This window comes from Bufo gargarizans, chromosome 2 (genome assembly GCF_014858855.1).
Source record: "Bufo gargarizans isolate SCDJY-AF-19 chromosome 2, ASM1485885v1, whole genome shotgun sequence".
NCBI lineage: Eukaryota > Metazoa > Chordata > Amphibia > Anura > Bufonidae > Bufo > Bufo gargarizans.
The window spans coordinates 723,710,981-723,723,722 of NC_058081.1; positions in this window are offsets into that span (position 1 = coordinate 723,710,981).

Consider the following 12,742-nt stretch of genomic DNA (forward strand, 5'->3'; position numbering starts at 1 on the left):
TCTTGTAAAATTCAGCGAGGCAGCCGAATCGAGGTTTTCATAACTTAGCTCAACACTACTTTGAACCATAGACAAAAACATTAAATACAATAGACACAATCTACCCGTGTGAAGCCAGGCCATTCTGCTAGTATTTTACATACCACAGATGTCATACTTATCGAATGATAGTAACGGCAAAACCTGCTTACCTTTCTTAAGAGAATTTGCCACCAAAACAACCTACAGCTCAGACAAAGAGCTCATACAAGCCAATTCAGAATAAGTAGAAAGTAATGTATTATAAAAGCAAAACAGGAAAAAAGTTAGACAGTGAAAGTGTTGGTGTCTGCAAAGTGCTTTCTGGTCTCAAGTACTGAACATTCATTCCTGGATAAAAGGGAAATCAAATAGAATATTTATGGTAAAATTGCTTGACTTTTTGATCTTGATAATAGAAAGCCATTGAAGAAGTTATACTGTTTCCACTTTACTGAGAAAATTTAAGTGTTGATTTTATTTGTCCATAAATGTTGCAAATATTTGTAAATTACCTGTTTTAAAGATTCAGTGTCTGATCTGAAGCCTGCGGTTGGTGTTATGTAGTATGAGGACGGTGTCAGTATTTTACCAGTGTTTGACTGGCAGTCATTTATCCTACCAGAGGGGATAATTGTGAGGACCAGCCTAAATCTGTACAGAACACATCTCCATCCATAACTGCAGGGACAGGTTGGGCCGGGGAACAGGAGGGCACACTTCCCGTGGAGAAGTGACGTGACGTAGGTGTTGCGATGACTTCATTGCACTGCCTGCAACTTTTCTCAGAAGTGGATCCACCAGAAGCGGGGTCTGCATCGTGGGATCGCTTCAGCCGAGATGGGTAAGTAAACCCCAATCCTAAACTGCCCTCCACTATTCTATCCCAATGCCCTAACACTGGCCCCTGCCCCTAACCATACAAGTGACCCCTAACCCTAGTACTGACCCCCTAATACTGACCCCTAACTGTAGTACTGAAAACAAATACTGGCCCCTAACCCTAGTACTAACCCTAATTCTAATACTGACCACTGACCCTTAACCCTAATATTGACCCCTAATACTGTCCCTAACTTGAGTACTGCCCCTAATGCTAATACTACGCCATACTGACCCCTAACCCTAATGTTACATTCACACGACCATTAGTTGTTTTGCGGTCCACAAATTGCGGATCCACAAAACATTGATACCGGCCATGTGTGTTCCATATATTGTGGAACACACACAGCCAGCCATATGATAGAAATGCCTACTATTGTCTGCGATTCCAGACAAGAATAGGACTTACTTTATATTGTTGGCGAGGCTGCAGAACAGAACTACGGATGGGGACAGCACACAATGTGCTCTCCGCATCTTTTGTGGCCCCATTAAAATTTATGGAAATGCAGTCGTGGGAATGTACCCTAATGCTGACTCTAACCCAAATACTGGCCCCTAACTCTAATACTGACCCTAATCCTAATACTGGCCGTAATCCTAACCCTAAAACTGACTGTAACCTTTGGCCCCTTTCAGACGAGCGGGTGTCACGCTCCGGACTCGCAGCACAACCCCCGTCCTGAACTTCCAGCACTGCTGGGGTTGCATAGCATTATGTTGATTTATATGCAACTAGGGATGAGCGAACCCGAACTGTATAGGAGGAGGCAACAGGAGGCAAAGAATGTTGCCCTGCGATACTTGGCGGCGGAAGGACGTGCGCCAAACAGCTCTCCATCTGGGGCCCAGCCGCCACTATATTTACCCAGTGTGCATTTAGGGAAAAGTCCGGGTTCGGGTTCGGGTTCGGTGTTCGTCGCTTTCTTGGCGCTTTTTGAAAAACTGTAAAGCAGCCAATCAACAAGCGTCATACTACTTGCCCCAAGAGGCCATCACAGCCATGCCTACTATTGGCATGGCTGTGATTGGCCAGAGCACCATGTGACCCAGCCTCTATTTAAGCTGGAGTCACGTAGCGCTGCATGTCACTCTGCTCTGATCAGTGTAGGGAGAGGTTGCAGCTGCTGCTGTTAGGGCGAGATTAGGCAGATTAACTCCTCCAAAAGACTCCATCCAGTGATCGATCTGCAGCTGTGGATCATTGAACTGCTGCTATTCAATTGCTCACTGTTTTTAGGCTGCCCAGAGCGTTTTTCAGTCACTTTTTTCTGGGGTGATCGGCGGCCATTATGTGTCTTGTGGTGCGCCAGCACAAGCTGCCACCAAGTCCATTTAACCATCAATAGTGTGGTTATTTTTTGGCTATATCCTACATTAGGGGCAAGCTGCCACCAAGTCCATTTAACCATCAATAGTGTGGTTATTTTTTGGCTATATCCTACATCAGGGGCAAGCTGCCACCAAGTCCATTTAACCATCAATAGTGTGGTTATTCTTTGGCTATATCCTACATCAGGGGCTTGGCTGTGCTTGCTATTTTATTGAGGGATGAAATACAATTGCCAAAATAGCAGTACCCTAAATCTTGTGTTTCAGCTGTGGCTAGCCAATTGTAATACTGTCTGCTGTCTGGCAAAGGATATATTTTTGTTCTGGGTTGAAATACAATTCCCAACTTAGCAATTCCCTAAATCACTTGTTTCTGCTGTATCAGGCCTACTTTAAATCTATCCTTAAAAGGGTATATTAGATTGAAGGTGCAGATAGGGTCATTCTCAATAACTTCACACACACACTACTGTGCATATCCCAGTCTAATTCTGTCCGTAAACGTATACCTGTCACCCAGCACCTAAATAATAGGCCTCAAATTTATATTCAGCTAAATCTGTGTTTTTTGCTGTGGCTGGGCAAGTTATTTAGTGTCCGCCAAAGCACAGTTTTTGTTCTGGGTTGAAATACAATTCCCAACTTAGCAATTCCCTAAATCACTTGTTTCTGCTGTATCAGGCCTACTTTAAATCTATCCATAAAAGGGTATATTAGATTGAAGGTGCAGATATGGTCATTCTCAAAAACTTCACACACACGCTACTGTGCATATCCAAGTCTAATTCTGTCCGTAAACCTATACCTGTCACCCAGCGCCTAAATAATAGGCCTCAAATTTATATTCAGCTAAATCTGTGTTTATTGCTGTGCCTGTATCAGTGTAATTCGGTACCTAAATAGATAGCCAGATAGTGTTAGGTGTCTGTAAAAAAAGGCCTGAATTTGAATTCAATACATTGGGCCAAATAATATTTTTCTTATTGTGGTGAACGGTAACAATGAGGAAAACATCTAGTAAGGGACACGGATGCGGAAATGGTCGTGGTGGTGTTAGTGGACCCTCTGGTGCTGGGAGAGGACGTGGCCGTTCTGCCACAGCCACATGTCGTAGTGAACAAACTACCTCAGGTCCCAGTAGCCGCCAGAATTTACAACGATATTTGGTGGGGCCCAATGCCGTTCTAAGGATGGTAAGGCCTGAGCAGGTACAGGCATTAGTCAATTGGGTGGCCGACAGTGGATCCAGCACGTTCACATTATCTCCCACCCAGTCTTCTGCAGAAAGCGCACAGATGGCGCCTGAAAACCAAGCCCATCAGTCTGTCACATCACCCCCATGCATACCAGGGAAACTGTCTCAGCCTCAAGTTATGCAGCAGTCTCTTATGCTGTTTGAAGACTCTGCTGGCAGGGTTTCCCAAGGGCATCCACCTAGCCCTTCCCCAGCGGTGGAAGACATAGAATACACTGACGCACAACCACTTATGTTTCCTGATGATGAGGACATGGGAATACCACCTCAGCACGTCTCTGATGATGACGAAACATAGGTGCCAACTGCTGCGTCTTTCTGCAGTGTGCAGACTGAACAGGAGGTCAGGAAGGAAGACTGGGTGGAAGACGATGCAGGGGACGATGAGGTCCAAGACCCCACATGGAATGAAGGTCGTGCCACTGACTTTCACAGTTCGGAGGAAGAGGCAGTGGTGAGACCGAGCCAACAGCGTAGCAAAAGAGGGAGCAGTGGGCAAAAGCAGAACACCCGCCGCCAAGAGACTCCGCCTGCTACTGACCGCCGCCATCTGGGACCGAGCACCCCAAAGGCAGCTTCAAGGAGTTCCCTGGCATGGCACTTCTTCAAACAATGTGCTGACGACAAGACCCGAGTGGTTTGCACGCTGTGCCATCAGAGCCTGAAGCGAGGCATTAACGTTCTGAACCTTAGCACAACCTGCATGACCAGGCACCTGCATGCAAAGCATGAACTGCAGTGGAGTAAACACCTTAAAAACAAGGAAGACACTCAGGCTCCACCTGCTACCTCTTCTGCTGCTGCCGCCTCAGCCTCTTCAGCTGCTGCCGCCTTGGCCTCTTCCTCCGCCTCTGGAGGAACGTTGGCACCTGCCGCCCAGCAAACAAGGGATGTACCACCAACAACACCACCTCCGTCACCAAGCATCTCAACCATGTCACACGGCAGCGTTCAGCTCTCCATCTCACAAACATTTGAGAGAAAGCGTAAATTCCCACCTAGCCACCCTCGATCCCTGGCCCTGAATGCCAGCATTTCTAAACTACTGGCTTATGAAATGCTGTCATTTAGGCTGGTGGACACAGACAGCTTCAAACAGCTCATGTCGCTTGCTATCCCACAGTATGTTGTTCCCAGCCACCACTACTTCTCCAAGAGAGCCGTGCCTTCCCTGCACAACCAAGTATCCGATAAAATCAAGTGTGCACTGCGCAACGCCATCTGTGGCAAGGTCCACCTAACCACAGATACGTGGACCAGTAAGCACGGCCAGGGACGCTATATCTCCCTAAATGCACACTGGGTAAATATAGTGGCGGCTGGGCCCCAGATGGAGAGCTGTTTGGCGCACGTCCTTCCGCCGCCAAGTATCGCAGGGCAACATTCTTTGCCTCCTGTTGCCTCCTCCTCCTACTCGGCTTCTTCCTCCTTTTCTTCCACCTGCTCATCCAGTCAGCCACACACCTTCACCACCAACTTCAGCACAGCCCGGGGTAAACGTCAGCAGGCCATTCTGAAACTCATATGTTTGGGGGACAGGCCCCACACCGCACAGGAGTTGTGGCGGGGTATAGAACAACAGACGAGTGGTTGCTGCCGATGAGCCTCAAGCCCGGCCTGGTGGTGTGCGATAATGGGCGAAATCTCGTTGCAGCTCTGGGACTAGCCGGTTTGACGCACATCCCTTGCCTGGCGCATGTGCTGAATTTGGTGGTGCAGAAGTTCATTCACAACTACCCCGACATGTCAGAGTTGCTGCATAAAGTGCGGGCCGTCTGTTCGCGCTTCCGGCGTTTACATTCTGTTTCTGCTCGCCTGTCTGCACTACAGCGTAACTTCGGCCTTTCCGCTCACCGCCTCATATGCGACGTGCCCACCAGGTGGAACTCCACCTTGCACATGCTGGACAGACTGTGCAAGCAGCAGCAGGCCATAGTGGAGTTTCAGCTGCAGCACGCACGGGTCAGTCGCACTGCGGAACAGCACCACTTCACCACCAATGACTGGGCCTCCATGCGAGACCTATGTGCCCTGTTGCACTGTTTCAAGTACTCCACCAACATGGCCAGTGGCGATGACGCCGTTATCAGCGTTACAATACCACTTCTATGTCTCCTTGAGAAAACACTTAGGGCGATGATGGAAGAGGAGGTGGCCCAGGAGGAGGAGGAGGAAGAGGGGTCATTTTTAGCACTTTTAGGCCAGTCTCTTAGAAGTGACTCAGAGGGAGGTTTTTTGCAACAGCAGAGGCCAGGTACAAATGTGGCCAGCCAGGGCCCACTACTGGAGGACGAGGAGGACGAGGATGAGGAGGAGGTGGAGGAGGATGAGGGTGAAGCATGTTCACAGCGGGGTGGCACCCAACGCAGCTCAGGCCCATCACTGGTGCGTGACTGGGGGGAAACGCAGGACGATGATGATACGCCTCCCACAGAGGACAGCTTGTCCTTACCTCTGGGCAGCCTGGCACACATGAGCGACTACATGCTGCAGTGCCTGCGCAACAACAGCAGATTTGCCCACATTTTAACGTGTGCAGACTACTGGGTTGCCACCCTGCTGGATCCACGGTACAAAGACAATGTGCCCACCTTAATTCCTGCACTAGAGTGTGATAGGAAGATGCGCGAGTACAAGCGCACGTTGGTAGACACGCTACTGAGAGCATTCCCAAATGTCACAGTGGAACAAGTGGAAGCCCAAGGCCAAGGCACAAGAGGAGCAAGAGGTCGCCAACGCAGCTGTGTCACGGCCAGCTCCTCTGAGGGCAGGGTTAGCATGGCAGAGATGTGGAAAAGTTTTGTCAACACGCCACAGCTAACTGCACCACCACCTGATACGGAACATGTTAGCAGGAGGCAACATTTCACTAAAATGGTGGAACAGTACGTGTGCACACACCTCCACGAAATGACTGATGTTTTGGCCCCATTCAACTTCTGGGTCTCCAAATTGTCCACGTGGCCAGAGCTAGCCATTTATGCCTTGAAGGGGCTGGCCTGCCCGGCGGGCAGCGTTTTGTCTGAACGTGTATTCAGCATGGCAGGGGGCGTCATTACAAACAAACGCAGCCGCCTGTCTACAGCCAATGTGGACAAGCTGACGTTCATTAAAATGAACCAGGCATGGATCCCACAGGACCTGTCCATCCCTTGTGCAGATTAGACATTAACTACCTCCCCTTAACCATATATTATTGTACTCCAGGGCACTTCCTCATTCAATCCTATTTTTATTTTCATTTTACCATTATATTGTGAGGCAACCCAAAGTTGAATGAACCTCTCCTCTGCCTGGGTGCCTGGGCCTAAATATATGACAATGGACTGTTACAGTGGTGGCTGACGTGAAGCCTGATTCTCTGCTATGACATGCAGACTGATTCTCTGCTGACATGAAGCCAGATTCTCTGTTACGGGACCTCTTTCCTCTGCCTGGGTGCCTGGATGCCTGGGCCTAAATATATGACAATGGACTGTTACAGTGGTGGCTGACGTGAAGCCTGATTCTCTGCTATGACATGCAGACTGATTCTCTGCTGACATGAAGCCATATTCTCTGTTACGAGACCTCTCTCCTCTGCCTGGGTGCCTGGGCCTAAATATATGACAATGGACTGTTCCAGTGTTGGGTGACGTGAAGCCTGATTCTCTGCTATAACATGAAGACTGTTTCTCTGCTGACATGAAGCCTGAATCTCTGTTATGGGACCTCTCTCCTCTGTCTGGGTGCCGGGGCCTAAATATATGACAATGGACTGTTACAGTGGTGGCTGACGTGAAGCCTGATTCTCTGCTATGACATGAAGACTGATTCTCTGCTGACATGAAGCCAGATTCTCTGTTACGGGACCTCTCTCCTCTGCCTGGGTGCCTGGGCCTAAATATCTGACAATGGACTGTTCCAGTGTTGGGTGACGTAAAGCATGATTCTCTGCTATGACATGCAGACTGATTCTCTGCTGACATGAAGCCAGATTCTCTGTTATGGGACCTCTCTCCTCTGCCTGGGTGCCTGGGCCTAAATATATGACAATGGACTGTTACAGTGGTGGCTGACGTGAAGCCTGATTCTCTGCTATGACATGCAGACTGATTCTCTGCTGACATGAAACCAGATTCTCTGTTACGGGACCTCTCTCCTCTGCCTGGGTGCCTGGGCCTAAATATATGACAATGGACTGTTACAGTGGTGGCTGACGTGAAGCCTGATTCTCTGCTATGACATGCAGACTGATTCTCTGCTGACATGAAGCCAGATTCTCTGTTACGGGACCTCTGTTCTCTGCCTGGGTGCCTGGGCCTAAATATATGACAATAGACTGTTACAGTGGTGGCTGACGTGAAGCCTGATTCTCTGCTATGACATGCAGACTGATTCTCTGCAGACATGAAGCCAGATTCTCTGTTACGGGACCTCTCTCCTCTGCCTGGGTGCCTGGGCCTAAATATATGACAATGGACTGTTACAGTGGTGGCTGACGTGAAGCCTGATTCTCTGCTATGACATGCAGACTGATTCTCTGCTGACATGAAGCCAGATTCTCTGTTATGGGACCTCTCTCCTCTGCCTGGGCCAAAATATATGACAATGGACTGTTCCAGTGGTGGGTGACGTGAAGCCTGATTCTCTGCTATGACATGCAGACTGATTCTCTGATAACATGAAGCCAGATACTCTGTTACGAGACCTCTCTCCTCTGCCTGGGTGCCTGGGCCTAAATATATGACAATGGACTGTTACAGTGGTGGCTGACGAGAAGCCTGATTCTCTGCTATGACATGCAGACTGTTTCTCTGCTGATATGAAGCCAGATTCTCTGTTACGGGACCTCTCTCCTCTGCCTGGGTGCCTGTGCCTAAATATATGACAATGGACTGTTACAGGGGTGGCTGCCGTGAAGCCTGATTCTCTGCTATGACATGCAGACTGATTCTCTGCTGACATGAAACCAGATTCTCTGTTACGGGACCTCTCTCCTCTGCCTGGGTGCCTGGGCCTAAATATATGACAATCAACTGTTACAGTGGTGGCTGACGTGAAGCCTGATTCTCTGCTATGACATGCAGACTGATTCTCTGCTGACATGAAGCCAGATTCTCTGTTACGGGACCTCTCTCCTCTGCCTGGATGCCTGGGCCTAAATATAAGACAATGGACTGTTACAGTGGTGGCTGACGTGAAGCCTGATTCTCTGCTATGACATGCAGACTTATTCTCTGCTGACATAAAGCCAGATTCTCTGTTACGGGACCTCTCTCCTCTGCCTGGGTGCCTGGATGCCTGGGCCTAAATATATGACAATGGACTGTTACAGTGGTGGCTGACGTGAAGCCTGATTCTCTGCTATGACATGCAGACTGATTCTCTGCTGACATGAAGCCAGATTCTCTGTTACGGGACCTCTCTCCTCTGCCTGGGTGCCTGGGCCAAAATATATGACAATGGACTGTTACAGTGGTGGGTGACGTGAAGCCTGATTCTCTGCTATGACATGCAGACTGATTCTCTGCTGACATGAAGCCAGATTCTCTGTTACGGGACCTCTCTCCTCTGCCTGGGTGCCTGGGCCTAAATATATGACGTGGCTGACGTGAAGCCTGATTCTTTGCTATGACATGCAGACTGATTCTCTGCTGACATGAAGCCAGATTCTCTGTTACGGGACCTCTCTCCTCTGCCTGGGTGCCTGGGCCTAAATATATGACAATGGACTGTTACAGTGGTGGCTGACGTGAAGCCTGATTCTCTGCTATGACATGCAGACTGATTCTCTGCTGAGATGTAGCCAGATTCTCTGTTACGGGACCTCTCTCCTCTGCCTGGGTGCCTGGGCCTAAATATATGACAATGGACTGTTACAGTGGTGGCTGACGTGAAGCCTGATTCTCTGCTATGACATGCAGACTGATTCTCTGCTGACATGAAGCCAGATTCTCTGTTATGGGACCTCTCTCCTCTGCCTGGGTGCCTGGGCCAAAATATATGACAATGGACTGTTCCAGTGGTGGGTGACGTGAAGCCTGATTCTCTGCTATGACATGCAGACTGATTCTCTGATAACATGAAGCCAGATTCTCTGTTACAGGACCTCTCTCCTCTGCCTGGGTGCCTGGGCCTAAATATATGACGTGGCTGACGTGAAGCCTGATTCTTTGCTATGACATGCAGACTGATTCTCTGCTGACATGAAGCCAGATTCTCTGTTACGGGACCTCTCTCCTCTGCCTGGGTGCCTGGGCCTAAATATATGACAATGGACTGTTACAGTGGTGACTGACGTGAAGCCTGATTCTCTGCTATGACATGCAGACTGATTCTCTGCTGACATGAAGCCAGATTCTCTGTTACGGGACCTCTCTCCTCTGCCTGGGTGCCTGGTCCTAAATATATGACAATGGACTGTTACAGTGGTGGGTGACGTGAAGCCTGATTCTCTGCTATGACATGCAGACTGATTCTCTGCTGACATGAAGCCAGATTCTCTGTTACGGGACCTCTCTCCTCTGCCTGGGTGCCTGGGCCTAAATATATGACGTGGCTGACGTGAAGCCTGATTCTCTGCTATGACATGCAGACTGATTCTCTGCTGACATGAAGCCAGATTCTCTGTTATGGGACCTCCCTCCTCTGCCTGGGTGCCTGGGCCAAAATATATGACAATGGACTGTTCCAGTGGTGGGTGACGTGAAGCCTGATTCTCTGCTATGACATGCAGACTGATTCTCTGATAACATGAAGCCAGATTCTCTGTTACGGGACCTCTCTCCTCTGCCTGGGTTCCTGGGCCTAAATATATGACAATGGACTGTTACAGTGGTGGCTGACGTGAAGCCTGATTCTCTGCTATGACATGCAGACTGTTTCTCTGCTGACATGAAGCCAGATTCTCTGTTACGGGACCTCTCTCCTCTGCCTGGGTGCCTGTGCCTAAATATATGACAATGGACTGTTACAGTGGTGGCTGCCGTGAAGCCTGATTCTCTGCCTTGACATGCAGACTGATTCTCTGCTGACATGAAGCCAGATTCTCTGTTACGGGACCTCTCTCCTCTGCCTGGGTGCCTGGGCCTAAATATATGACAATGGACTGTTACAGTGGTGGCTGACGTGAAGCCTGATTCTCTGCTATGACATGCAGACTGATTCTCTGCTGACATGAAGCCAGATTCTCTGTTACGGGACCTCTCTCCTCTGCCTGGGTGCCTGGGCCTAAATATATGACAATGGACTGTTACAGTGGTGACTGACGTGAAGCCTGATTCTCTGCTATGACATGCAGACTGATTCTCTGCTGACATGAAGCCAGATTCTCTGTTACGGGACCTCTCTCCTCTGCCTGGGTGCCTGGTCCTAAATATATGACAATGGACTGTTACAGTGGTGGGTGACGTGAAGCCTGATTCTCTGCTATGACATGCAGACTGATTCTCTGCTGACATGAAGCCAGATTCTCTGTTACGGGACCTCTCTCCTCTGCCTGGGTGCCTGGGCCTAAATATATGACGTGGCTGACGTGAAGCCTGATTCTCTGCTATGACATGCAGACTGATTCTCTGCTGACATGAAGCCAGATTCTCTGTTACGGGACCTCTCCTCTGCCTGGGTGCCTAGTCCTAAATATATGACAATAGACTATTACAGTGGTGGCTGACCTGAAGCCTGATTCTCTGCTATGACATGCAGACTGATTCTCTGCTGACATGAAGCCAGATTCTCTGTTACGGGACCTCTCTTCTCTGCCTGGGTGCCTGGGACTAAATATCTGACAATGGACTGTTACAGTGGTGGTTGACATGAAGCCAGATTCTCTGCTATGGGACCTCTCTCCAATTGATATTGGTTAATTTTTATTTATTTTATTTTTATTTTTATTCATTTCCCTATCCACATTTGTTTGCAGGGGATTTACCTACATGTTGCTGCCTTTTGCAGCCCTGTAGCTCTTTCCTGGGCTGTTTTACAGCCTTTTTAGTGACGGAAAGTTCGGGTCCCCATTGACTTCAATGGGGTACGGGTTCGGGACGAAGTTTCTGGTCGGGTTTAGATCCCGAACCCGAACATTTCCGGGAAGTTCGGCCGAACTTCTCGAACCCAAACATCCAGGTGTTCGCTCAACTCTAGTTCTGAGTGTCACGGTGCTCCTACCCGGATACTGTCACTCCCCAGGGTTAGGTTTCGCTGCATTCAAAGAGGTGAGTTGTAGTTAGTGGAGAATAAGCCAAGTCCAGGCTTGATAAAGTTCACCAGTTTTACTTGAATAAATGTGCATCCAAACAATACTTGATCTTTCTCTGGTTCAAGCAGGTTTTGGGGTGCACTGGCTGATTGACTTGGGTGCTTTACTTTGCCTTTATTTGCTGTACTAACCTGTATCTTCCCTCTGGTATCTTGGCTTTTTAGAAGTTCTGGCACCTTTGAGAGCAGTGCCTTGAGCCGTTGACCCCCTGTCACGGAAGGTGTACAGGAAACTAGAAGACACAGAATGAAGATCCGACTGACTGGATCCAAAACTAAGGAACAAAAGGGAGAGCCCTGTATCAGACCTGGCTCTCTCCTTAACTGCTCAGCCTATGCGAAAATCCCAATGGTAGATGATCGCATATCCTCGTACCTCGACTGTATAACACATGAACACCCTATAATAGTGAGGGGATGCGACCACCGTCTCCCTACACTTGATACGGAGGGAGTCAGGGTCATCTGGGATCCAGCAAACAGGAAAACACAAATGAACGAACAAAACGTATCTGTAGAAGACTCAGAAGTAGGATCAGCATGCACACACTCCAGGAAGGAATATAAACCGCAAAGTGATGCAGTATGGGGAGGGATTTAAAGGGATGCAATCAGTGCAACTACATGACAGCTGAGAGAGGCTAACGAGATGAGAAAATGAAAGCAAAACAAAAGGAACCTCAAGGAGGAGGTTCTGAAGGACGTCTGTCAGAGCTTCTCAGATGTCTGGTGGTGACAGTACCCCTCCTTCTACGAGTGGACTCCAGACACTCAGAGCCCACCTTCTCAGGATTGGACCTATGGAAAGCCCTGATGAGACGAGTGGCCTTAATGTCTATCACTGGGACCCACATCCTCTCCTCAGGACCATAACCCTCCCAATGAACGAGGTACTGGAGAGAACCGCGGACAACACGAGAATCCACAATCCTAGAGACCTGAAATTCAAGATTACCATCAACCACAATCGGAGGAGGAGGCAAAGACGAGGGTACAATGGGTTGGACATAAGGT